General features: G+C 43.6%; 1 long non-coding RNA gene across 1 annotated transcript; it reads left to right on the top strand.

Annotated features, from left to right (window-relative positions):
- The first annotated feature begins 17,370 nt into the window (after positions 1–17,370).
- On the top strand, positions 17,371–22,301 carry LOC310704847. The gene is made up of 3 exons (XR_014525062.1): positions 17,371–17,495; positions 19,653–19,732; positions 22,104–22,301. It is a non-coding gene; the product is annotated as an uncharacterized lncRNA (long non-coding RNA).
- The last annotated feature ends 4,892 nt before the right edge of the window (positions 22,302–27,193 follow it).

Here is a 27,193-nt window from a genome sequence, read left to right as displayed (position 1 = left end):
CAAATTTCACATAACCAAGCTTTGCTCTTCTTCACAGTGTGAATCCTTCTGCTTTTCTACTTGGGAATTAATATTTCTTGTCGTTGCTGTTCAATTTATTATTGTCTGCCTGCTGTGAGCTATCAACTGGGGGCACTTTATTTAGACTGAGTTCTTTCACTTCTAATTTTTGTAACAGAACATTTCCCATCCTTTGTCAGAAATATTGGCACTACTTGAGGAAAGAACAGCTGATGCTTTTTCCTTTCTTTTTTGACAGAAAAGATGAACTGGGGTTGTTAGCATTCTTCCATTCTCTTGTCAGGAAGAGCCTGTCCATTGTAGCAGAATGGGAAATCGGGAAGCATCTTCGTCCAAAGGCTGATGCTTCCAGCACCCAAAGGCAGATTGTGCCACATTGAGAACCCAGTACTTATTCAGACTCTGCTACAGTGGCATGGCAACCAATTCCATTTCAAATTCTGCTTTAGGCAAAGCACTACAGCAGCTCTAACCCCTGGGTTAAGGCTTAGAAGGGTCCTGCTGACTTACGCATGGTTACCTTCAACAGAGGGACGCGGGTGGCTCAGTGGTCTAAACCACTGAGCCTATTGGGCTTGCTGTTTGGAAAGTCGGCGGTTCGAATGCCCGCGATGGACTGAGATCCTGTTGCTCTGTCCCAGCTCCTGCCAATCTAGCAGTTCGAAAGCATGCCAGTGCAAGTAGATAAATAGGTCCGTGCGCTCTGTCACTCATCACGGTCCCCTGTGCACCAGTAGTGGTTTAGTCATGCTGGCCACATGACCTGGAAAACTGTCTGTGGACAAACAGTGGCTCCCTTTGCCTGAAATCGAGATGAGCGGCGCAACCCCATAGTTGCCTTTGACCGTCCAGGGGTCCTTTACCTTTACCTTTTACCGTACCTTACCTTCAACAGAAAACTTCCCTGAGTTAGGGTTTTTAAAATAAAATAAATTAAAAATCCCGAATGAAGTGGATATTGTGCTATTTGTGTAGCCTACTTGGTCCCATCTGCACTGTTTAAAACAGTCTCGTTCCACCTTTTTTGGGGGGGATTTTATTGATTATTTTCACATAACAAATTATTTTAGCAAATATATTTCCCCCCCATTTTCCCCCTCCCACCCCCGCATAATCACTCCCCCTACAATTTCCCTCAGCTCCTCTCTCTGATTTATCAACACATATTGTTCTCTGCATGTTATAAAAATGTAAAAAATCTCTAAATTATCCATCTATTATGTTAACAAATAAATTTGTGTATGTTTATTCAAAACCTGCCAAGGAGTCCAATTCATTTTGTTGTTTCTTTAAGTACTTTGTAAAAGGTTCCCATTCTTCTTTAAAGTCACAGTTGTCCTTGTCACGTAGTTTATGCGTCAATTTTGCCAGTTCCACATAGTCCATCAATTTTTCTTCCCACTGTTCTTTTGTCGGGGTTTCTTCATTCTTCCATCCTTGTGCTATTAAGACTCTTGCCGCCATTGTCACATACATAAATATATTCTTCATTTTCCTTGCCAGGTGTTTTCCTACACTCCCTAACAAAAATGCTTCAGGCCAGTCTCATTCCACCTCAAACAGTTGTGTCTTCCCTCAAAGAAAGCTGGGAGGAGTTGTTTGTCAAGTGTGCTGAGAGTTGCTCTTACCCTCCCGGAGCTGTTCTCAGAGTGGTTTAACAATCAATACCTCTTCCCAGGGAACTCTGAGAATTGTAGCTCTATGAGAGGAAGAAGATCTCCTAGCAACTCTCAGATCCCTTAAGAAACTACACTTTCCAGGATTATGGGGGGAAGTCATGATGGTTTAAATTGGTATGATGCTTGCAGCCTTAGACCTCTAACAGCTCAGGTGTACAGTGTTTCATCCTATCTAGTACTTCTCTCTCACTCACTCACTCACACACCTTTTAAATAAAATTTACCCAGACAGGTAAATTTGTTGCCACAAGGCAACAAAATACCTCAGAACTATTTATTGTTTCGTGGTGGGAATATTTCTGGCATAGGTTTAAGTACCTGTTGAAAGCAGTTTCAGTCCCCAATTCATAGTAAGGTTAAAGAGGAAGCTTGTTCAAGAAGTTCTTGCAAGTGCTGCTTCTGATGGGCTGTGAATTTCTTTCCTGGAAATCTATTTGCCAGGCACCTGGCTGGCTCAGAAAGAATGGTGGGCTGGGGGGGTCTGATCTGGCAGAGCAACGCCTATGTTCTTAAGTCATTCTTGTGACTGAATTTGCCAACAGGAACATTTAATACACAAAACGAATCACGTTTATGTCCTGCACTCAAAATAGCTAAGTAAACATCCAGTAAGAGAGAGAAAGCAGCCAGTTTCTAGGCAGTTTCCATCACATTTTGCAATGATCGAGAACCAGAACTGAAGTCACGGGGGGTTTGCAGAGGGAGAGGGAGAGGTAGCAGGTTCATTCCTACCCTGAAAGCAGCTCTGCACTTTCTCCTTTGTGTATGTGAATGGCTGGGAATCCATCTTGTTGGGAAGGGGAGCATTGCAGGTGGGGAGCATGGTTGGAAAGAGCTCTTCTGCCCATGCTCCATTCATTTTAATATTTCAATGAGAGACATGGAGGGAACCTTCATGCCAGGGGAATTATTCCACCCCTGGTATTTGCCCATTCTCTTTATACTACAGTGTTTTTGAATTTGGGGTACCAAAATGGCACATGGAATAAGCCCTGAATAACCTGGCCCGGCATAAGCACCAGGGGCTCCTGCACTCTGTGAATCACCACAGCACATGGCACATGATTATCTGTGTTGCGGCCAGTATGGAGGGAGGCTTGCACTTGGTGCTGGTCCCCTTGGGCAGGACAATCCCCTTTATTTGAGATTGTGCCCCCTGCTGGCCTCACATAGCTCAGTATCAGATCCCCACTGTGTTTGCTTTTGCTGTACTTCATCTCCTTTGCTCAGCATTGAGGGGAACTTTGGGAGATTCAGCTGGCAGGACAACAGCATCCTGCTCACAGCACAGCATTTCTGCTGCCTCAAAGATATGAATTTAGGGCCAGTACCAGGTCCAGTGGGGCCTGGACAAAACACCCTCTGTGGCCCCTATACCCCTCCCCTGAGGTTTCCCAGTAAGCATATCCCTTTTGTATAAACATAATTGGTGCCCTTTGAAGGGAACCACCAGCCAAGGCAGCAGCTACCAACCATCTTATTTTACCAAAATGCCTCTGGCTCTGGGTTTAGTCGGGATTAGGGGTATTTGGGCAGTGGTGGATCTAAGTGGCTTTTGGCTCTGGACTTCGTTGTCTTATTGGGATGAAGGAAGTCTGCCTTTGGGGTCCTCCTGCTGAGTGGCTTTCTGGACACCTGTCCCTACAGATGGCACGGCAGCATTCTGGGGAAACAAGGACTGTGGTGGGCAGCTGCAGCCTCAGCTTTGCCATGTACACCTGCTGAGTATAGAGGATCAAGGAGAGAAAAGGTGACGCCAGCCCCTGGCAGGTGCCCTGATGCGCTCTGCTGGAGCCCAGCATTTGCCTAAGCAAAGTGGATGCTGAGAACGGCATTCGGTGTGGATGTTTTCCTGGAGTTGCAATGAAGATGGTCAGCACTTTGAGCAGAGCTGGGCATCCAGTGAAGCTGAATGTTGGAAGATTCCGGACAGATTCTGCACACAGACACTGATCAGAGATTTGTTGTGTGTGCTTTAGTGGCCAATCCATTGGGGGCTCTTTTTCTCCTACTGTAGTCACCTCTTTCTTCCTCTCCCTGCCCAACAAGCTTATTTCATCTGTCTCATACTATTGTGTGAATTTTTACTAACCAAAGAGGGTACCCAACAGCACATAGAAAATTATATGAGGAAACTGACAACTTTACAATACAAACCAGCTGCAGAAAACTGGTTTTAATATTCACTCAGGTTGTTATTGGTATCTCCCCCCCTTCCTCATCCCCACTTTCTAGGAGATGCTTTACTTTTGGTGGAAAATATATTACAATGTTGTCTGCCAACTTAGCATAATCAGGAGTCGACGAGGAACTTATTCATGCAGAGTGAGCATGTTGCTCCTAGGAAGGGGCTAATATACAAGGAAGCTGCTGTAGATCTTAGGCAGAAACAGCATCTGAGGAAATATCTGAAGCCTGAGAAGTTTTGCAGCATGCTGCTGATTTCCACGAGTGTATCCCCCCCCCATGCCCTTGGAGGAAAAGAGAGGAAGAAAATAAAAAATTGAAACTGTTTGGTTTAACTTGACTGGTCTCTGGTGTTATCCAGTGAAGAGAAAAGTGAATGCCTCAGCCTCTGCTGTTTACCTGCACAGTGAGAAGTTATCTAGAAATTCTAGTCACCTACTCTATTGCTGAAAAGATCATTGAGCTCAGCTGCCAATGTAGCAGCATGGCATTGCATCCAGCAATTTGAACAGAAAGTTCAAAGGAAAGGTCAATTTCTTTGAATTTGCTAAACTCACAATGTATATATTTTGAATTGCTCATTCATTTTGCAAATCCTGCCTCTAAAGTAATGGGGGTGCTGGTGTATTTGCTTCCTTCAATACTCACAATTTGCTGCTTATTATTTCTGAATTTGTAATCTGTTGTTGTTTGTAATTTGTAATTTTTCATTTGTTATTCAGGATTCATTACTTCTAGTTTGCAAATGCCTGGTTTTTACTTAGTTGCATCTAAGAATTCATTATTGAGGAACTGAATATTTTCCAGTTGTTCAGGGTTGGTTTAGAGTATTGTGCTTCGTTCCAATAGATTCTTGTAGAATCATAGAATCATAGAGTTGGAAGTGACCACAAGGGCCATCGAGTCCAACCCCCTGCCAAGCAGGAAACACCATCAGAGCACTCCTGACATATGGTTGTCAAGCCTCCGCTTAAAGACCTCCAAAGCAGGAGACTCCACCACACTCCTTGGCAGCAAATTCCACTGTCAAACAGCTCTTACTGTCAGGAAGTTCTTCCTAATGTTTAGGAAGATGGTGAAATGCCTAATGTTCTTTCTTGTAGTTTGGATCCATTGCTCCGTGTCCGCTTCTCTGGAGCAGCAGAAAACAACCTTTCTCCCTCCTCTAGGTGACATCCTTTTATATATTTGAACATGGCTATCATATCACCCCTTAACCTCCTCTTCTCCAGGCTAAACATGCCCAGCTCCCTTAGCCGTTCCTCATAAGGCATCGTTTCCAGGCCTTTGACCATTTTGGATGCCCTCCTCTGGACACGTTCCAGTTTGTCAGTGTCCTTCTTGAACTGTGGTGCCCAGAACTGGACACAGTACTCCAGGTGAGGTCTGACCAGAGCAGAATACAGTGGCACTATTACTTCCCTTCATCTAGATGCTATACTCCTATCGATGCAGCCCAGAATTGAATTGGCTTTTTTAGCTGCCACGTCACACTGTTGGCTCATGTCAAGTTTGTGGTCAACCAAGACTCCTGGATCCTTTTCACATGTACTGCTCTCAAGCCAGGTGTCCCCCATCTTGTATTTGTGCCTCTCATTTTTTTTGCTCAAGTGCAATACTTTACATTTCTCCCTGTTAAAATTCATCATGTTTGTTTTTGCCCAGTTCTCTAATCTGTCAAGGTCGTTTTGAAGTGTGATCCTGTCCTCTGGGGTGTTAGCCACCCCACCCCCCACCCCCCCAGTTTGGTGTCATCTGCAAATTTGATCAGGATGCCCTTGAGTCCATCATCCAAGTCGTTGATAAAGATGTTGAATAAGACCGGGCCCAAGACAGAACCCTGTGGCACCCCACTAGTCACTCTTCTCCAGGATGAAGAGGAACCATTGATGAGCACCCTTTGGGTTCGGTCAGTCAGCCAGTTACAAATCCACTGAGTGGTAGCATAGTCAAGACCGCATTTTACCAGCTTCTTTACAAGAATATCATGGGGCACCTTGTCAAATGCCTTGCTGAAATCAAGGTAGGCTACATCCACTGTGTTCCCTTCATCTACCAGGCTTGCAATTCTGTCAAAAAACGAGATCAGGTTAGTCTGACATGACTTATTTTTCAGAAATCCATGCTGACTATTCGTGATCACAGCATTCCTTTCTAGGTGCTCACAGTCTGTTTGCTTAATGATCTGCTCCAGAATCTTCCCTGGTATTGATGTCAGACTGACTGGGCGATAATTATTTGGGTCCTCTCTTTTCCCCTTTTTGAAAATAGGGACAACATTTGCCCTCCTCCAGTCTGCCGGGACTTCGCCTGTTCTCCAGGAATTCTCAAAGATGACTGCCAGTGGTTCTGAGATCACATCTGCCAGTTCTTCATGACCCCATGGACCAGAGCACGCCAGTGGAGTCTACCTTCTTCCAAATTTGAGAGATTTTATCTGCAAAGAACTTTGCAAAATCATTGCAGGAGATCTTGGAGTCCTTATTGGACCCTGATGGTAAAGGTGGTTCTGTTACTGCAAATAAAGTAAATACTACAAAGGTTTTTTTGTGTCTCACTCAAAGGAAACCAATGGGATAACTCTGCCCTGAAACCTTTCAGCAATAGGGGAAGTGGGGAGCAGAAAACATGGCTGTTGGGGCAGAATGTGCCAATGGAGCAGACAAATGCCAGGCGGTTGGGGTAGGGTCAATTCCTATATTGACAGTACAATGCAGTTTCACAGCTTAGCAGTTACATATAGTTGTGGCACCCTGTAGTGCCCTGCACCACCCATCTTTCTTTTTTATAGTATCTCAGCAACACCACCATCATTGCTTTCAACAATGGCCCAGAGCATTGGAGGTGAGAATGCCAAATACCGTAAAAAGGGCAGTTGCCATCTGTTTGTAACACCATCCGCCCCCCCCCCCCAAAAGAGAGAGTTTCAGAAGGGTTTCAAATTTGGAGGTTTTTTGCAGGGGAGAAAGAGCTGCCACCTGCAGTGTCTGGTGTAACTGTGGGGAGCAGGGCACTAACATTGAACAAATGAAATCACCAGGTGGTATTTTGCTAAGCTTCATTCAGCTTCAGCCTTGGAGCTGGCCCTGGCTCAGCTTGACTGCAGTTCAATTTCTGGTGTATGATTTGCTTGCTTGTTTTGCAATATGGCGTCTGCTTTGAGTATTGAGGCACCAGAATGAAATTAACTACACACACACAGGACACAAAGGGCTAGAAAGAAATGTTCCAAAGCAATTGTACTATATCTGCCTTGAAGAATGAGGCACTGGAATAAAAGCTGGACTTCACATTTAGGTCAAAGTTCTATATGTTAAGGTGTCAACACCACCTGGTCGCCTGCACACATTTTACAGGAAGGCAGGGAGGTGATGGCAGACACTATTTCCCTTAAACACTGAGATATCACAATGAAACTTAGCATGTATGTTTGCAATTTAATTCTCCAGGAGATCAAACGCCAACTTGATCTTTGTTCTCATTTTTAAGGTAAGATGCATTCATCTTGAACAACATAATGTGATGAAGTACATTGTAATGTGGTATTGAAAGCATGTCCTCTTGAGCATTGTGATTTGTTATTTAGTTGAGCATTGCACGATAAGAAAAATCACACAGTGGTTGCAAGGAGACCAACAGTAGACATAATATTATGAATCGGCTCAGAGAGCACCAAGCACAAACCCTCAACAAACAAAGAGCAATAATTTATTCTCGGAGAAGGGACAGAGATGGCATTTATGTCCAGGACTTTGTTCTTGGTCAGACCAAGTTGACAACTGGGGAAATGGAAAGCAATGGATCCTTGTACACATAGCAAGTTCAGAAATTGTCTGGTCAGCTCCAGCCATGGAGATATAGTCAGAATTTGGATATATACATTTAGCAAATGCTGTGTTAATGGTCCTCAGCCTAAGGATCTGTAAAACAACTCCTGGAAAATTTCACTAGTCATAATGAAGCTTTTTCAGCAGCAATTTCTGTAAAGATACAGAAACAGCAGGATAACAAGAAGAAACTGAAGCATTTCACTTTTTTGTTTTATTGACTTTCTTTTTCTCTGTTATTTCATCTCACTGTTACTGCGCTCTTTTATTTTTCAGAAGAATTGTGTTCGTATCTGAAATAAATCATCCAATATTTTTTAAAGTCACTTAAAACCAGAAAATATTGTTTGAATAATTTGATTTGGTCCTCTGCCTCCACCTGGGGCTTTGCAGGTTTGCAGGATTGCTGTTTGCTGAGATGCTAATGGCATGGCAGGGCAGCCCTGCTCACCTGCCCTGAGTCACTGCTGCTTACTGGGTAGAGGAGCAGTGATTTGGGAGCAACAGGGTGTGTGTGTGTGTGTGTGTGTGTGTGTGTGTGGTGCAAACACATGGGCAGAGACGGTTCCTGCTTGTGCATTTGTACCATTCTGACCTCCCTGTCTCTCCCCGCCTTCTCCCTAGTAAGCAGCAGTGAGTCAGCTGTCAGGAGAGCAAGTAAGCCCTGCTGCCCAACCAGACTGCCCACTACTGGCTGCTAGTTAAAGCTACCACATTTGGCTTTTATTGCATTTTAAAATCTGTTTTTTTATCTGAGATATTTTATCTGAGATAATCTAGCATATTACCTAAAATTAATTACCCACCTTTGTTAATATAAAAACTGCCTAATTTCTTTGCATTCCTGTTTTCTACCTACTAAGGAACCTATGTGCAGCATCACAGGATTGAGACAGATCTGGGTAGCACCTGGATTTTATTTTTTTCCAAAACATGGACATTCAACCATGTTTCTCCTTCCAAGCAGCCCTGGGCGCAACCTCATTTGAAAAGCCTGCAGCTACCTCCAACATTGCATGAAGTGGAAGGGAAAAATAAGGAATTGTTTATACTGTACCAAAACAGTTTGCTTCATTTTAACTGATGGTATGACAACTGAGGAAGTAGTTTCAGGAGAGAAGGAGCTAAATGGCAGTTGGTCCCAGACAAGTGGGTAGAGTGGACTATCCTTTTTCTCCTCTTCCCCAATATAGCCAGTGGAAATGGATAATATATGACAGTTCTGCCAGGAGGGATCATGACAGTTGATCCTAATGCCAACCGAGCTGTTCGAAAGCATACCAGTGCAAGTAAATAAATAGGTACTGCTGCGGTGGGAAGGTGTTTCTGTGTGCTGCTCTGGTTCACCAGAAGTGGCTTAGTCATGCTGGCCACATAGAATCATAGAGTTGGAAGAGACCACAAGGGCCATCGAGTCCAACCCCCTGCCAAGCAGGAAACACCATCAGAGCACTCCTGACATATGGTTGTCAAGCCTCTGCTTAAAGACCTCCAAAGTAGGAGACTCCACCACACTCCTTGGCAGCAAATTCCACTGTCAAACAGCTCTTACTGTCAGGAAGTTCTTCCTAATGTTTAGGTGGAATCTTCTTTCTTGTAGTTTGGATCCATTGCTCCGTGTCCGCTTCTCTGGAGCAGCAGAAAACAACCTTTCTCCCTCCTCTATGTGACATCCTTTTATATATTTGAACATGGCTATCATATCACCCCTTAACCTCCTCTTCTCCAGGCTAAACATGCCCAGCTCCCTTAGCCGTTCCTCATAAGGCATCGTTTCCAGGCCTTTGACCATTTTGGTTGCCCTCCTCTGGACACGTTCCAGTTTGTCAGTGACCCGGAAGCTGTCTGCGGACAAACACCGGCTCCCTTGGCCTATAGAGCGAGATGAGCGTGCAACCCCAGAGTTGTCCGTGACTGGACCTAATGGTCAGGGGTACTATTATCTTTACCTTTAAGAATACAGGAGACTGGGTCACATCATACTCATATTCTGTGCTACGATAAATTTGAGGGCAATTTGTAATCTTGATTTAAAATAAATTTTGCAACAGATAAGAATTTCCCTTTATCCATTTACATGTGCCCTCATCATACACATTCATATTCCTCTTTATAATTAAAACTTTGTAATTAAAACTTATTCAATAAGAACAAGTATTGTCTGCAGTGGTACTGCTGTGGCGGGAAGGTAAATGGTGTTTCTGTGCACTCTGGTTTCCATCACGGTGTCCCATTGCACCAGAAGCAGTTTAGTCATGCTGGCCACGTGACCTGGAAAGCTGTCTGTGGACAAAGGCTGGCTCCCTCAGCCTGAAAAGTGAGATTAACGCCCCATAGTCACCTCTGACTGGACTTAATTGTCCAGGAGTCCTTTACCTTTTATAATGTGTACAATATGGAGCACTGTGTTGGAACATGGGAAACTGAGGACACTGCCTTGGAGAAGGGACTGATGTTTGAGCAGGTCTGCCATTTGTGACCTGCTCAACAAAATACCACCTCAGCCAGTGATGTCTAAGGGGCCATCAGCCACTACTGGTTTTTCTGCTTGCCTTGAACAGCAACAGCAAGGGGGGCTGCAAAGCCCCTGGCAGACATGCATGGAAGATATAATCAGATAGGGAGGTCCTAGGTTGTTCAGGCCTGAGAAATATGAGTTAAATGCAATGGGGGACTTCAATTACCCAGATATTTGTTGGATGTCAAACTCAGCCAAGAGCGTAAGGTCCAACAGATTCCTCACTGGCCTTGCAGACAACTTCATTGTCCAGAAAGTGGGAGAAGCAACAAGAGGAACAGCCATTTTAGATCTGGTCCTAACCAATGTTGATGACCTGGTTAGTGGGGTAGAAGTGGAAGGATCATTAGGTGCGAGTGATCATGCTCTTCTGAAGTTTACTATACAGCGGAAAGGAGCAGCCAAGCATACTAAGACTCAATTTCTTGACTTTACTAAAGCCGACTTCATAAAACTTAGAGAAGTGCTGGGTGAGATCCCATGGACAGTAATACTAAAAGGAAAGGGAGTTCATGATGGCTGGGAGTTTGCTAAGAGGGAGATAGTAAAAGCACAACTTCAGGCAATACCAATGAGACGGAAACATGGAAGGTACCTAAAGAAGTCAGGGTGGCTATCTAAAGAACTTTTAACTGAGTTAAGATTAAAAAAGGATGTGTACAAAAAATGGAAAAGGGGGGAACCACCAAAGAGGAATTCAAACAAATAGCCAGCACGTGTAGACACAAAGTCAGAAAAGCTAAAGCACAGAATGAACTCAGGCTTGCTAGAGAGGTTAAAAGCAACAAAAAAGGCTTTTATGGGTATGTTTGTAGCAAAAGGAAGAACAAAGAAACAGTGGGGTCACTCAGAGGAGAAGATGGTGAAATGCAAACAGGGGACACAGAAAGGGAAGATTCTGGAGCAGATCATTAAGCAAACAGTCTGTGAGCACCTAGAAAGGAATGCTGTGATCACCAATCGGATGTGAGGGCGATCTGGCTGCGACATCTGTCACCCCATTGATCGCCAGGGTTGATTCGACTGATCTGGCTGGCTAGGCGGGTGTCCCCTTCCTCCCTCACCGCTCCATGTGCGTCCCTTCCAAAGCTGCGCGCTCGGTGGAAGAGGACGACCATCCCAGATAGAAGGAGTGTACCGTTCTTCGGTCAAGGGTATACGATATTCAGCATGGATTTCTGAAAAATAAGTCATGTCAGACTAACCTGATCTCGTTTTTTGACAGAATTACAAGCCTGGTAGATGAAGGGAACACAGTGGATGTAGCCTACCTTTATTTCAGCAAGGCATTTGACAAGGTGCCCCATGATATTCTTGTAAAGAAGCTGGTAAAATGCGGTCTTGACTATGCTACCACTCAGTGGATTTGTAACTGGCTGACTGACCGAACCCAAAGGGTGCTCATCAATGGTTCCTCTTCATCCTGGAGAAGAGTGACTAGTGGGGTGCCACAGGGTTCTGTCTTGGGCCCGGTCTTATTCAACATCTTTATCAACGACTTGGATGATGGACTCAAGGGCATCCTGATCAAATTTGCAGATGACACCAAACTGGGAGGGGTGGCTAACACCCCAGAGGACAGGATCACACTTCAAAACGACCTTGACAGATTAGAGAACTGGGCCAAAACAAACAAGATGAACTTTAACAGGGAGAAATGTAAAGTATTGCACTTGGGCAAAAAAAAATGAGAGGCACAAATACAAGATGGGTGACACCTGGCTTGAGAGCAGCACATGTGAAAAGGATCTAGGAGTCTTGGTTGACCACAAACTTGACATGAGCCAACAGTGTGACGCGGCAGCTAAAAAAGCCAATGCAATTCTGGGCTGCATCAATAGGAGTATAGCATCTAGATCAAGGGAAGTAATAGTGCCACTGTATTCTGCTCTGGTCAGACCTCAGCTGGAGTACTGTGTCCAGTTCTGGGCACCACAGTTCAAGAAGGACACTGACAATCTGGAACGTGTCCAGAGGAGGGCATCCAAAATGGTCAAAGGCCTGGAAACGATGCCTTATGAGGAACGGCTAAGGGAGCTGGGCATGTTTAGCTTGGAGAAGAGGAGGTTAAGGGGTGATATGATAGCCATGTTCAAATATATAAAAGGATGTCATATAGAGGAGGGAGAAAGGTTGTTTTCTGCTGCTCCAGAGAAGCGGACACGGAGCAATGGATCCAAACTACAAGAAAGAACATTAGGCATTTCACCATCTTCCTAAACATTAGGAAGAACTTCCTGACAGTAAGAGCTGTTTGACAGTGGAATTTGCTGCCAAGGAGTGTGGTGGAGTCTCCTGCTTTGGAGGTCTTTAAACAGAGGCTTGACAACCATATGGCAGGAGTGCTCTGATTGTGTTTCCTGCTTGGCAGGGGGTTGGACTCAATGGCCCTTGTGGTCTCTTCCAACTTTATGATTCTATGATTCTATGATTTTATGAAATGTTATGCTGTTGTGTCCAAAGATATTTTTCTCTCTGAAACCGAATTAGGAAATATATAAAAAGGCAGTATGTTTTTACACTCTAGACTGCAGTTGCACATATTTTAACATAATTTATAGTAACCGAAAATTGTTTTGACAGTTACTTTTACATGAGGATTGTTTAGAGTGCAAAAGTGTTTACAAGTGCTTACAGAGTTACCTGAGATAACTGTCGGCAAGACAGGTGTAACTAAAATAGTCATTTAAACTACCCATTTCCAGAAATCATTTGTAAGAGATCAACAAGGCTCCCTTACAATAAGAAAAGTTCCTAGCCACTTTGAAAGGGGGGATTATGAAGCCACTGCTGAAAGATCCCAAGTACTGTAACACCTGTTAGCTGCTCACAAATGTCACCTTTTGGCACCAGGTGCTTGAGCAGGTGGCTGCTGCACCACTCCAAGCACGAATAATAATAATAATAATAATAATAATAATAATAATAATAATAATAATAATTTTATTTATACCATGCTCATCTGGCTGGGTTTCCTCAGCTACTCTGGGTGGCTTATAGCATATATAAAAACATAAAACATCATGGGTGGGACTGATGATCTAGGTCCATTTCAGTCTCGTTTCAAACCTGTTTTCATCACAGAAACTTTATATCTGTGATGGATTTCCTGAACCTCTCAGTGACTTTTGATAGCATCAACTCTTTCTGCATAAGGCTGTCCTGTTGGTTTCTAATATTTATTTTTTAAATGTCTATACCACCTACATCCAAGGATTACAGGGCTGTTGACAGTATAAGAATACAAAACTGTGTAGCATAGTAACAAACAGAAATCAATATCTCTGCCCTCCATTTAAAAGGCCTGTTTAATTAGCCAAAGGCCTGAGAGAAGATAAATGTGGTGCCTGATATGTAACGAAGGTGCCAGGCAAGCCTCTCGGAGAAGAGCCTTCGACAAGTGGGAGCCACTGCAGAAAAGGCCCGTCCTATGTTGCTGCACAAGAAGAAGGGCCTCAGCTGAGGATCACAGAGTCTGGGTTGGTTCATATGGAGAGAGGTGGTCCTTGAGGTATAGCAGTCCTGAGCTGTTAAAGGCTTTTTAGGTCAAAACCAGCACTTTGAATTGGGCCCAGAAACCAATAGTAGTGGTTCCTTTCATACCTAGACAGCCAGCATGAGAAGGTGGTCACATAAATGAGCAACAAAAGTAGTGCTTAAGATAAATATAGAAGACCATAAAAATGAATGTGAATAATGAATAAATTGCAAGATGGATGTGATTTTAATTGGGATGCTGCAAGCTACTCCCCCTCCCCTGGGTTTCAGTTTGGATCAATTTCGATCCGAAATCCACATTTGGAAAACTGACTCTTTGGTCTTCCCATGGATTTGCACTGGGAAACCAAAATTATCACAACTTGTTTCTTTTTCACATAGGTGCATTGCATATGGGGGCATGGGAGCCTCTCAAAAGGGGATTAACCCTTCAGAATTCCAAACAGGTAGATCCAGGTTTTTTTTGTGCTAGTCACCTTAAAGTTTGCTTTTCCAAACAAATATTATTATTATTATTTGTTGTTGCTGTTGTTTTTTTAAAAAAGTATTTACAGCTAGTTCTCAATCCTTCCTGTTCCATGATTATTTATGAAAAGAAACTGATTGGAGGGTGTAACTCCTTCTCCAGGGTAACCAAGCCAAAGAAAGACTCTCCAGGCAGGCAGGGAGGCAGGCAGGCAGACACATGAAAGGTTGGGTAGAATACTCAAGGACCAACAAAAGACAAACAGAACAAATGCCACCAACGTGCACCAAAGACTTGCAGGAGGTTGAAAGGCAGTGGAAGTGAACTGGTCATTCTCATACTTCTCCTTCCCTCCCTTTCAAGTGCTGTTGGATGAGATTCTAACACTGAATTGTAAACTAGTGCTGTCCATGAGCAAAATCCAGCCCTCTTCCTCCCCCTGCCCACCTTCCCTGGCATCCTCCTTAGTTGGGGCTGTTTTGCAACACTTTGGAGATTGTCAGTCTGGCTTCCTTAGGGAGTATTTTGAGTTCTGTCTCAGACTGATGCACTCTGGATTGATTCAGTTTCTGAACTGCCTCTACCCACTTTGGACTGCATGGATCCAATTTTGTTCAAAATTTGGGACTCCTTTAAAGTGGTTGAAGAGCCCTAATTTTAATGATTTAATAACAAAAGAAAAGTAGTAGAGGAACTAAAAAAATTGCACTCCTGTTGTGTTTCTTTATTGTATTTGCAATAATTTCTATTGCTTTGTTATAATCCTTGTGTTCTTGTGAGACCTTTGCAAGTGGCTCTGAACAGCTGCTCCCCTCCCCCTTCAGCTTATGGTGAAGTTGTCCTGTAAAAACCCCTCATTTTTCTGGAACAGTGGTCAGGTCCCCTTCCTCCTCCTCCACCTGCTGCTGCTGGGGGCCCCAGGAAGAGTCTGCTCCTCCCTCTCTTTACTGTGCTTTCTGCTATTTAAAAAAGGATTGTTAATTACAGAATCTGTGTTTTAATATAAATGTTGCAGTTGAACAGAGGCAACTGCACCCCTCAGTAGTTTCTAATTTTCCTTTTAAAGAGTGTGCAAAACTTTATACTGCACGTGAGCCTGAAAACGATGCATATGTATCTGCTGTTACCAGAGCAGAAACTCTGTTTTCACAGAGGGAAAGGTCTATTTATTTGTCCCTGACAAATAAATAGTAAGGATTTATTGTAAGGATCCGATTGAGAGGGTGTGTCACATAGATGGCTGTTCTCTATGTTCACAGAACTGTGGTGCAGGATGTTTGTTTTTCCCCTTTGCTTCCATACACGACCAAATAGCAATGGCAGCAGAACGCAGGGATGGGAACTCACTCCTGGCCCTCTTGAAAAGGATTGCAGGAGAGCTTGAATTGCATAGTTCATAGACCCAAATGTGCAGATCAACTCTTACTCTGGTTTCTCAAATTATTAAGAGCAACATCACATTGCAAGCCTCATTGAAAGCCAGTATGAGAATCAAGCCCAGGAGATTGTGCTTCATCATACACACCAATGCTTATTTATTTTAAAGTATTTGTTAAGCTTGCATCCTGCTGTTGTATGTGACTCCTGACAGGTCTCTTCTGTTTGTCTCTCCGGGTCAAACAAGTGTGACAAACAAGTGTGGGCTGTGTGGGCTGGAAGAAAATGGAATGAATACTGCACAGCGATGAGAACCCCCAAGCAGCAAGTGAATGCACCATCATCCAGAACGAGGCATCACGGCTCATCAGCAGGAGTTGAACTGGAACAGTGAGGCACCCTTGACCACCCCAAAGCCTTGTTACCTCCTAGGGCTACTGGCCACCTCCTTGCGCCTTCTGCTGTGTGACAGGGAAGAACAAATGTCACTTATGTCCCAGATTTGATGAAGGGTGGAGGGGCAGAAATAGGAAGGCTGCTATTAATCAGTACATGATAAGTTAGTATGTCATAGAATCATTTCATAAAATCATGCCTATTTCAGGGATGGGCAGGGATGGGCCGCCCTAAAGACCCCTGTGGTGCCCTGTGAACCCCCTGCCCCTCCCTAGCTATGCTACTGCCCCCTAGAGCATTCACTGGTCCCCCACTATTTTTAATGTGGGTGACATAAACTTCAAAGATGCTGTTTCATTCCATTTTATGGTATTAGGTTTTTAACCTTTTTATTACTTTATTATATTAAAGAGCATGGAAATAAACATAACATGACAATAACAGGTACCCCCCCCCCCGCCCGTTAATGTGAAGATTAGGTTCCAAGGCACCACACACTTAAGTGAAATTGTGTATATTTGAAACACCATTGGAAAAGCCTGCAAACACCCTGTTCTGTTTCGTCCCCTCCCTGCTCCTGCTCAACATGCTTAACCTTATTTGCCTGAACCCCAGATGGGCGGGGTATAAATAAATTATTTATTATGATGATGATGAACTATTTCCAAGCAGGACCTGTGATCGTTGGCCCATCTCTGCCTTTCCTCCCCCATAGGACTACCTGGAGGAAATCACTCTGTGCTTGTAGTGCACTAACCTTTCTTTCCAAATTTACCAGCCAACCTAACGCTAATGTTGTTTGCGGCTCCTTTGGAAATTATTCATGTGCAAATATGCATACATCCAACATCATTCCTCTGATATCAATTTATGCTAAACAAGGTCTCTTTGCTTCCCAAAATTATGTTTGCCTCTGAACTCATGTATTCTTTGATCATTCTGAGTGGGGGTGAGCCCGTTGTTCTTGTTTATTAACGCAGCAAATTTCCCGTAGCCCTTGGGTGGAAGGAAACCCTTCAGCATGGTAATTATACATTCACACTAGGGGGGTTTCTTTGTGTTCTGAAAGAATACAATTCTCTGATTACACTCGACCTAACTGGCATTTAGAATAGGAGTATTAATAACTCATTCTTACTGATGCATCAGGTAGAATGAAAATTAGATAGAAAGGTTATAACCTGTCAAACTATGGGTTTAATTATGGAAGCTATTATGTTTCAGCTGAAGTTTCCCTTCACATTCACAGCTGTGAGCAAATCCAATACTGCATTTGTGATCTCATAGACATTCCTATGGCAACAACCTATGACTTCATAGGCTGATTCTACTCGTATAATTCAGCAGAAATAAATGAAACAGGCTATCTCATGATAGGCACAGAGTGGTGACGCTGTTGCTACTCTAGGATGGCTCTCCATCAAATGAGCTGATTTCCATAATACCAGAGCAGGGGGAGGGGGATTCAGAGGCCTGGGCAGGTTGCTCTTAGCCTCTCACAGCTCTGCTGTACTTTGTGCTGTTAGGTAAGTGTCATTATATAAACTATGCACAAACTTTCCAAATGACCCTTTGTTGTGATTTGGGAAGGCCCGGCTCCATTTGCTTGGCAATGCTGACTTGAGGTCTTGAGGCTCAGACCAACCGAGCAACAGCCACAGAAGCTCCCTTGCTCCCCACCCAGCTCTCTGCCATTGCTAATACCAATAATAATAATAATAATAATAATAATAATAATAATAATAATAATTTATTTATACCCCGCCCATCTGGCTGGGCCTCCCCAGCCACTCTGGGCGGCTTCCATAAAAACCAAAAATACAGTAAAATATCACACGTTAAAAACTTCCCTGAACAGGGCTGCCTTAAGATGTCTTCTGAATGTCAGGTAGTTGTTTATCGCTTTGACATCTGCTGGAAGGGCGTTCCACACGGCGGGCGCCACTACCGAGAAGGCCCTCTGCCTGGTTCCCTGTAGCCTCACTTCTCGCAATGAGGGAACCGCCAGAAGGCCCTCGGCGCTGGACCTCAGCATCCGGGCAGAATGATGGGGGTGCAGACGCTCCTTCAGGTATACTGGACCGAGGCCGTTTAGGGCTTTAAAGGTCAGCACCAACACTTTGAATTGTGCTCGGAAACGTACTGGGAAGACCGGTGTTATATGGTCTCGGCGGCCGCCCCCAGTCACCAGTCTAGCTGCCGCGTTCTGGATTAGTTGTAGTTTCCGAGTCACCTTCAAAGGTAGCCCCACGTAGAGTGCATTGCAGTAGTCCAAGCGGGAGATAACCAGAGCATGCACCACTCTGGCGAGACAGTCTGCAGGCAGATAGGGTCTCAGCCTACGTACCAGATGGAGCTGGTAAACAGCTGCCCTGGACACAGATTTGACCTGTGCCTCCATGGACAGCTGTGAGTCCAAAATGACTCCCAGGCTGCGCACCTGGTCCTTCAGGGGCACAGTTACTCCATTCAGGACCAGGGAATCCTCCACACCTGCCCGCCTCCTGTCCCCCCAAAACAGTACTTCTGTCTTGTCAGGATTCAACCTCAATCTGTTAGCCGCCATCCATCCTCCAACCGCCTCCAGACACTCACACAGGACCTTCACCGCCTTCACTGGTTCTGATTTAAAAGAGAGGTAGAGCTGGGTATCATCGGCATACTGATGAACGCCCAGCCCAAACCTCCTGATGATCTCTCCCAGCGGCTGCATGTAAATGTTGAAAAGCATGGGGGAGAGGACAGAACCCTGAGGCACCCCACAAGTGAGAGCCCAGGGGTCTGAACACTCATCCCCCACCACCACTTTCTGAACACGGCCCAGGAGGAAGGAGCGGAACCACTGTATGACAGTGCCCCCAGCTCCCAGCCCCTCAAGACGGTCCAGAAGGATGCTATGGTCGATGGTATCAAACGCCGCTGAGAGATCCAGCAGAACTAGGAAACAGCTCTCACCTTTGTCCCTAGCCCGCCGGAGATCATCAACCAGTGCGACCAAGGCAGTTTCAGTCCCATGATGAGGCCTGAATCCCGACTGGAAGGGATCCAAATGGTCCGCTTCTTCCAGGCGTGCCTGGAGTTGTTCGGCAACCGCTCGCTCAATCACCTTGCCCAGGAATGGAAGATTTGAGACTGGGTGATAATTGGCCATCGTGGCCGCATCTAAAGATGGTTTTTTAAGAAGTGGTTTAATAACCGCCACTTTCAGCGGGTCTGGGAAGGCTCCCTCACGGAGGGAAGCATTCACCACCCCATAAAGCCCATCGCCCAGTCCTTCCCGGCTAGCTTTTATAAGCCAGGATGGGCAAGGATCCAGGAGACAGGTGGTTGGTTTCACTCGTCCAAGCAGCCTGTCCACATCCTCGGAGGTAACAGATTGGAATTGATCCCACTCAACTTGACTAGACAGAACTCTAGCACTCTCCCGCCCCGGCCCAAGTGGCTCTCTTGTCTTGGAGCCCTCCCTAAATTTTGCAGGGCGATGCTGATTGGCTGAGGTTGGTGCTTCAGTCTTCTTCCAATCAAAGCATCTCACTTTTTTCCACCAGGCAAGGTGCCACTACTGGGCCTTGGAGTAGCAGAGTTGCCATTAGTGCCTATTTGGCATTTCCACCTCCTTCGCTTGTTGAGCCTTAACAGAAGTTTGTGTTTTCGTTCTATTTCTATCACTCTCTTCCTTCAAGGAGTTCAGAAGAGTGTAGGTGTTTCCCCTCTCTCCTTCACAAAAGCCCCAGGAGGCAGCTTAGGCTGAAAGAGGCTGGACGTAAGTTGCTGAGTAAGAGTCCTACCCAAGGAGGAATTCATTGTTAATATCACTTTTATTGAGTTTTATTATACATAAATATAAACACAAACTAAACAAATATTAAATTGTAAAAGTACTCCTGGGGAGGCAACATTAAATCTCATTTGAGATTTTCCATATTAATAAAAATACAGAAACAAAATAATGAGTAATATTTGTGAGGAGCGGGGAGTAAGGCAAAAATATCTGTAGAAACTTTCAAAGCCAGAGCACAGTCATGAGTTCCAGCCTCCCAGAGATACTGCTGAAAACCAGAATTGAAAAGTGGCATTGATAATATAATTAATGACATACCACCAAGTCGCATAAAAAGCTTGTTCATAATTTAACGCTTAAATTCTGTGTTATGTTTTGATAAACTGTTAGGTTCTATACCTTCTTATACCACTATGAGAGGTCCAAAGTTTCCAAGATTCTCCATTTTTTAGCCATTGAAAGCTGTACAACCATTAGTATAAAAAAACCCCCAGAAGTCCCTTAGCTTTGATGTCTACATTTATGTCTTCAAATAAATATAATAATGACAGCTGTGGTGTAACTTGCAATGATTCTTTCACAATATCCACCATTTCTTTATACGCATTGTTCCAAAAACCATCAATGGGCATTCTCACCCCAGGTGGTAGTACATGCCCCTCCTCTTGCAACCTTGTCACCACATGGCTGGCATTGGTTGGATGAGAGCTGAACGGGCATCCTGTACCACCTATTAAATTCCTTTAGGGCATGCTCCCAAACAGAAGCTGGTTCATGTATTATTCCATTGTGCGTCACCAATATTTTCATTTATATCCCCCTCCTATACAACTTTCATCCCAGGCAGTGGATCTAAGGTTATAGTCAACATCTCCTGATATAATTTGGAAATGATGCCTTTGCCCCTGTATCCCTGTTATGTACTGAGTTGAATAGGATCCAAACTGCAGCAGTCTGATTCGTCCTAGAACAATAGGATTCAGAATGCAGCAGTCTGATTGGTCCTAGAACAATGCAGCAGTATGATTGGTTGGCAGGAACCACCCAATCCTGCTCCAGATAGAAGTGAATCCACAACCTGATTGGCTTACAGTAGAATTCCGGGATTAGCCAATCATGTGCAGCCCATTGTGTAAATAATGTATATAAAGCAGATACTGTGAGGGGACTTTCATTCATTCCTCCTCACCACTATGAGCTGAATAAAGAGCATGAAATCACTTTGCGACTCTGAGTGTATTTCAATCCCACACCCAGCAATCTGGGAACTGTAGTATATTAAGGGTGTGGAGAATTGTATCTCCATGAGGGGTAAACTGTAGTTCCCAGGGGTCTTGGGGGAAATGCCTGTTAAGTGTATGGTGTGTGCACAGCCATGAGCAAGCCGAGCTTCCAGGCAGCCTCTCTCCAATTTGAATATCACTTGGCTTATGCCAGCTTTTCAAAAGACTCTTCTAATAAAAATTGAGTTGTACAGTTCCTTTCCATAATCTCCCTTTATCACTAATTATATTCAACTTCTACAGATTTTGCTTTGGTCTCATCAGTAATCTCACAATCTCCAGATCGGTGAAAGTGGATGTTTAGTCAGTGTATAAATTGAGGACAATTATCATTAGGACCACACACAGTAATATGAAAATAATTAGGCCATTGCTGCCAGCAAAAATATAAATCAAATCAGTTTACAGTAGCAGCATTAATAAATTGTAAGAGATACAATCTATTATTTTACATGAAGATGGAAAAGCTGCTAAACTGCCTTGCTAGGAGGCTTCATTGCAATGAAATACAGAGAACAAAGTTCAGAAAATGTGTAGGTTTGGCTCTCTGTGGGCAATTGTGCCATGGGAAATAAGAGACCCACTACAAGCGCATAAGCAAAGCAGAAAAAGAGCATGGTTCTGTTTCTCAGGCTGTTCTCCTCCTGCCCCACAGTGGGGGAAACTGTTGCAGAGTTCATCTTGCCTCCAGGTATCCAGTAAACACAGGTCCTGCTATCCAAACATGAAGAATTAGTCCCAAAACTTTGCTAGACACACTGCAGATTCAGATCTCCAAACAGCTGGACCTGCATGTAATACTGCAAACAAATAAGACATGAGAGCAGAACAAGACTGCAATCCTAGAGATGCTCACCTGTGTCCAACTGGGATGGGTGGGGGCAAATGGTTAAGCACCCTCCCCCATTTCTGATCAGAACTGGGGGGCTTACAGCTGACTGGTAAGGCATCTACCAATTTTAAGAAGGTTAATTAAAACAATTTTTGAGGTATTGCCAGCAAATAGTGTCTTTCACAAGTAGTAAGTTTAGTAATACTTTAAAAGGGGGTGGTTATCTTTGACGTTTCAGAAGCAACTGAACAAGCCATTTCAAGCACGCTAACCTGGAACCACTTCAGAACAATATGGTGCAGCAAGGTTTCTAACTGCTGGGTGACGTGATACAGACATGGAATTTCAAAAGCCCAGTTCTCCAAGTCTATTTTGAAGTGGGCCCAGACACACCTGAGGACTGCTCCCTTCTGTGAGTCCTCCCTACTCCTACGAGACTAAGGTGAGGGTCGAGTGGATTAAGCATGCAGCAACTATAATCCTTGGAATTTGGATGGGGCCACAAGGCACCCATCCATGCATTCTAGGATGTCATGGGAAATAATTTCCCAGGCTGTGAGCACCTAGAAAGGAATGCTGTGATCACCAATAGTCAGCATGGATTTCTGAAAAATAAGTCATGTCAGACTAACCTGATCTCGTTTTTTGACAGAATTGCAAGCCTGGTAGATGAAGGGAACACAGTGGATGTAGCCTACCTTGATTTCAGCAAGGCATTTGACAAGGTGCCCCATGATATTCTTGTAAAGAAGCTGGTAAAATGCGGTCTTGACTATGCTACCACTCAGTGGATTTGTAACTGGCTGACTGACCGAACCCAAAGGGTGCTCATCAATGGTTCCTCTTCATCCTGGAGAAGAGTGACTAGTGGGGTGCCACAGGGTTCTGTCTTGGGCCCGGTCTTATTCAACATCTTTATCAACGACTTGGATGATGGACTCAAGGGCATCCTGATCAAATTTGCAGATGACACCAAACTGGGAGGGGTGGCTAACACCCCAGAGGACAGGATCACACTTCAAAATGACCTTGACAGTTTAGAGAACTGGGCAAAAACAAACAAGATGAATTTTAACAGGGAGAAATGTAATGTATTGCACTTGGGCAAAAAAAAAAATGAGAGGCACAAATACAAGATAGGGGACACCTGGCTTGAGAGCAGTACATGTGAAAAGGATCTAGGAGTCTTGGTTGACCACAAACTTGACATGAGCTAACAGTGTGACGCAGCAGCTAAAAAAGCCAATGCAATTCTGGGCTGCATCAATAGGAGTATAGCATCTAGATCAAGGGAAGTAATAGTGCCACTGTATTCTGCTCTGGTCAGACCTCAGCTGGAGTACTGTGTCCAGTTCTGGGCACCACAGTTCAAGAAGGACACTGACAAACAGGCTTCCTGGCATAAATGGATAGGTGGATATTTACTCAGCAGGATGCCTTGATCTTGGGATGCATGGCAACCACATTTCTGATGCTTCCCAGTGCCCCCAGATATTGCTATATGCACTAATGGAAGCACTGAGGCCTGAATTGTTGTGATGGGCCCTCCCTGCCATAATTCCCTTTCCTCTTGGTAAGTTTCCGAAAGGTGGGGACTGACTGGGGTGGTGTTTTGAAGTAATGATGCCTCTAGCCTTCTTTTGCTACCAGTGATATGCTCAGGAGTGCAACAGGCCTAATTCGTAAGGGCCAAATTAAAACAATTATTATCAACCTAGATGTAGAAGTAGGGAAAGGGCTCTCAGGTGAGAAGGAATGGCCGGAGTCTCAGCATCACTCGTTGTAGAGACTAAACCTTGTATTAAAGCTATGTTGGAACAACGACAATACTCCTTGCATACCGCTGCTTGCTAAATAAAAACTAAATGAAAACCAGTGGGCCACTATAAAACATTTAGAGTCTGGGCAGCTGTTATATGATCAGTGTGCTTTTTTCTCAGAAGCTCATCAGCACAGCAAACTTCAAGTGCCCTCCTAAGAGAAAACAACCCAAACAAAGCACACAAAGAAATAAACAAGCACAAAGACATATGTGTGTGAAAATAAACCTTAGATCAGCATTGCTATATAATATGTTTTCTTTAACATAGTCAACTGAGATTGAAGATCTACGCAGTTCAGATGACATGGACTCACATGAACGTGTGTCAAAATTTTAAAAAAGAAAAGAAAAAAGAAAGCATAACAAGAAAAAAATTGGCTCAGAAGGGGAGACAGAGCATTACAAGATCAGTTAATTAGCCATTTTATCATTTTAAAATATGTTTGTTGCAATTTGGATTTTCTTCTTTTTAAATATTTCAGTTTTGTCTACTGGTAGGTTTTGTTGTTGCTGGGTGGAAACAGAAAGAGAAGGTTAGCTAACAAACACAACAGGAAGAATACCCTTGTATAAAATCTGCCTTTTCTTCTATTGCAACAGCAGAAGCACTCTACCCTTCAACCTCATCTGCTCAATAAATAATTTGTTCTGTAAATATGGCCTCACAGTTTAAAATTAATTTTTGATGTCTGGTATTCAAATAGATCCGTTTGCATATTTATTGCTTTGCAGCGTAGATCTTTGCCATAACCCCTGATACACTTCTTTTCATGGGATTGCTAGAGGAGACTGCAATGATAGATAGCATTTCTCTTTTTAGAACTATTAAATAAGCCGATACTGTTGGCATAACATGCACTGAAAGATGTGTACGGTGCTCACAGGCATGGTTTAGCATGAGATTGTTCCACTGTTCGAAGGCATATCACTGTTGAACCAGAAATATTCCCTGCTGTGAACTGAATTGTGTCAATATACTGATTCACTGGGGAGATCTTGTACATCATTAGGAAAGATTTGCTACAGAGAGTATTTCAGAATTTCACCAGCTGCTGTAAGGAGACTTGAAAGTAACAAACTCATTAATTAGTAAATTATATAGATTTACAAAATAAATATATTAATCAATTTGACAATACCCAAAATAGCTGTCTTCAGGATTGAGAGTAGAACAAGACTGCAATCCTTTAGCTGCTTACATGAAAGTAAATCTCACTGAAATCAATTAGACTTACTTCTGAGTAGCTAAGCATAGGATTACACTGCTAGCTGCCTTCCCTGGGTCTAGGATTTAACTATGGCACTTTTGTCATCCAGTTAAGAACATAATTAAAGCATCGTCATGACTAAAAAATCCGCATTTCATTTCATGGCTACAAATGACAGATGACACTGTGAGATGCTACCATTTTCAGGGACATATTGAAACACCACACACACAATCTGTAAGAGTGGTTATCACTGTCAGGTGAAAATGTGGGCAGCTTTTGAGAGCTTTGTTTTAGTTTGAAACTGTGATGCTCTTGGCACACCTACACTACAACTTGGTTCAAAGTTCATCTGGGATCAGATCTCGCTTGCGGCCAAATCCAAGTTAGTTCCTCCAATCATTATTTCAGGTAATTGCATCTGAAGAACATATTTTCTTTCTTTGCCTGCTAACTGCTCAGAAGCATCTTCTTCGAAATCAAACCCAGCCCCCCCTTTTCACTTTTATTTTTTAAAGTTCAGCCTCAGTGTGATGCAATAGGCAATTGGAGAAGCATAGGAGGACATGAAGCTGCCCTGGATCTATCTTGCTCAGTGTAACCTAGACCAGACGCACAAACTGACGAAGCAGACGGGAGGCCGGTGTCACACACACGTGCCGAGTGCCAAGCACCCCCAGCACCAGCTTCTCCTCTCCCTCCTGTTGCTGCTGCTGCTGTGGCTCCTGCTGATGTTGTGCCCAGCACCAACAGGTGATGCCCTGGTCCAGACTGACTGGATGCAGAGCTCTAGGACTTTGGCAGGAGTCTTTCCCATCCCTACCTGGAGATGCCAGGAATGAGCTGAAACTTAAAATATGCATACCTTTTTGGCATTTGGAGGAAGGGCAGGAGGAAAAGTTAATAATAAATCAGCATAGATGTATTCACAAAAATCCTAGGAGAAAATAGGAGCTCTTGGGTCAGCTCTTGGGTCTTCAGCATGCAGACAAGGGCTTGACATTTCCAGCGCCAATGCCTGTTTTTGTTTTTTAAATGCATAATGCCACACTGCAGAACATCAGAAATAAAGCTACACAGCAAAATGGACTGTTGACCACCAAGCATGCACTCAGCTCTTTCAAGGTGTTTATGACCATGCATGTTGGTGACTTCACACACCTGTTTGAGCATTTATCATCGTGTTGATTGCACATCCATTTTCTGTTCCTCACAAACTCTGAAGGCAAATGCAAGGGAGTTCTGCCACCTACTGGTTCCAGAGAAGCAGAAATCCCTTTCATTTGGACAGGAATCATTTTTAAATGAAAATGGGATTCAATTAAAAGCTTGTCCTTCATAGATACCAACTTGTTAAACCCTGACTTCAGTTTTTGAGGGACTCAATTAGAATTCCTGCCCCTGTCTGGAAAACAGTGTAATTAAACCAACCCCGAAGGTGATCTCATAATGGAGCCGATTTCTCAGACTAAACAAATATAGTATCTTTTTTGCTAACTATGTTGCCTTAATTTGTTCATTTTATAAACTCCAGTGTCCTGAGCAAATAACATCATCATGCTGAATTTTTTTCTTCTTCCCTGTATTTTCTGCTTCAGGCCATCTGCTGCTTAACAATGTCGTTTCCTGGGTGGGGTTATGTGAATAAATAACAGTTTGAGGCATTCCTTCTGCAAAAAAGAAACACTTCCATTTCTGCTTTTACATCACAACCAAACACCAGAGGACATGCATTAGTAAGAGGGGTTGTTGTGTGTGACTTTATATATTCTGCTTTCCCTACACAAACCAATTTCAAATGGTGAGGAAATTGCTTAATTATGGGATAGAAACCAGCTCAGGTTTTTGTCTCCTAAAAATCACCATTCATTTATTTTGGTTTTATTGACAAGCTTTATCCTCCCTTCACATCCACAAATCATTCTGGTTCCTTATATTGTGAAATTTGGCATACGTAGATCTTGGAATACCAGTCAGAATGTAAAATCTGGACAATCTCAGTTTTTATTACAATATGTCATGTTGCAGCCCCTCGTGCATATGAAGTGTCTTTGTTTGGTTTTCACTGTCACCCAAAAAGCCTCCAGATTCAGGATTTTTCTGCAACCTCATGACTTCCATCTATCCATATATTGCCTGCCTGTACATGTTACTAAATGCAAACAGTGGGTTTGAGCAAGTACAAAGAAATGAAGCACATTTATTTAGGAAAAGCAAACAGTATATCCATAATTGATCTGCTGTCTTTGCAATATTTTGGCTAAATACTTGGATTTTCTTGATTCAGAATTGGACCTT

The sequence above is a fragment of the Podarcis liolepis genome, assembly GCF_965112155.1.
Source record: "Podarcis liolepis genome assembly, chromosome: 4".
Taxonomy (NCBI): Eukaryota; Metazoa; Chordata; class Lepidosauria; order Squamata; family Lacertidae; genus Podarcis; species Podarcis liolepis.
This window is presented reverse-complemented; position numbering and strand designations above follow the sequence as displayed.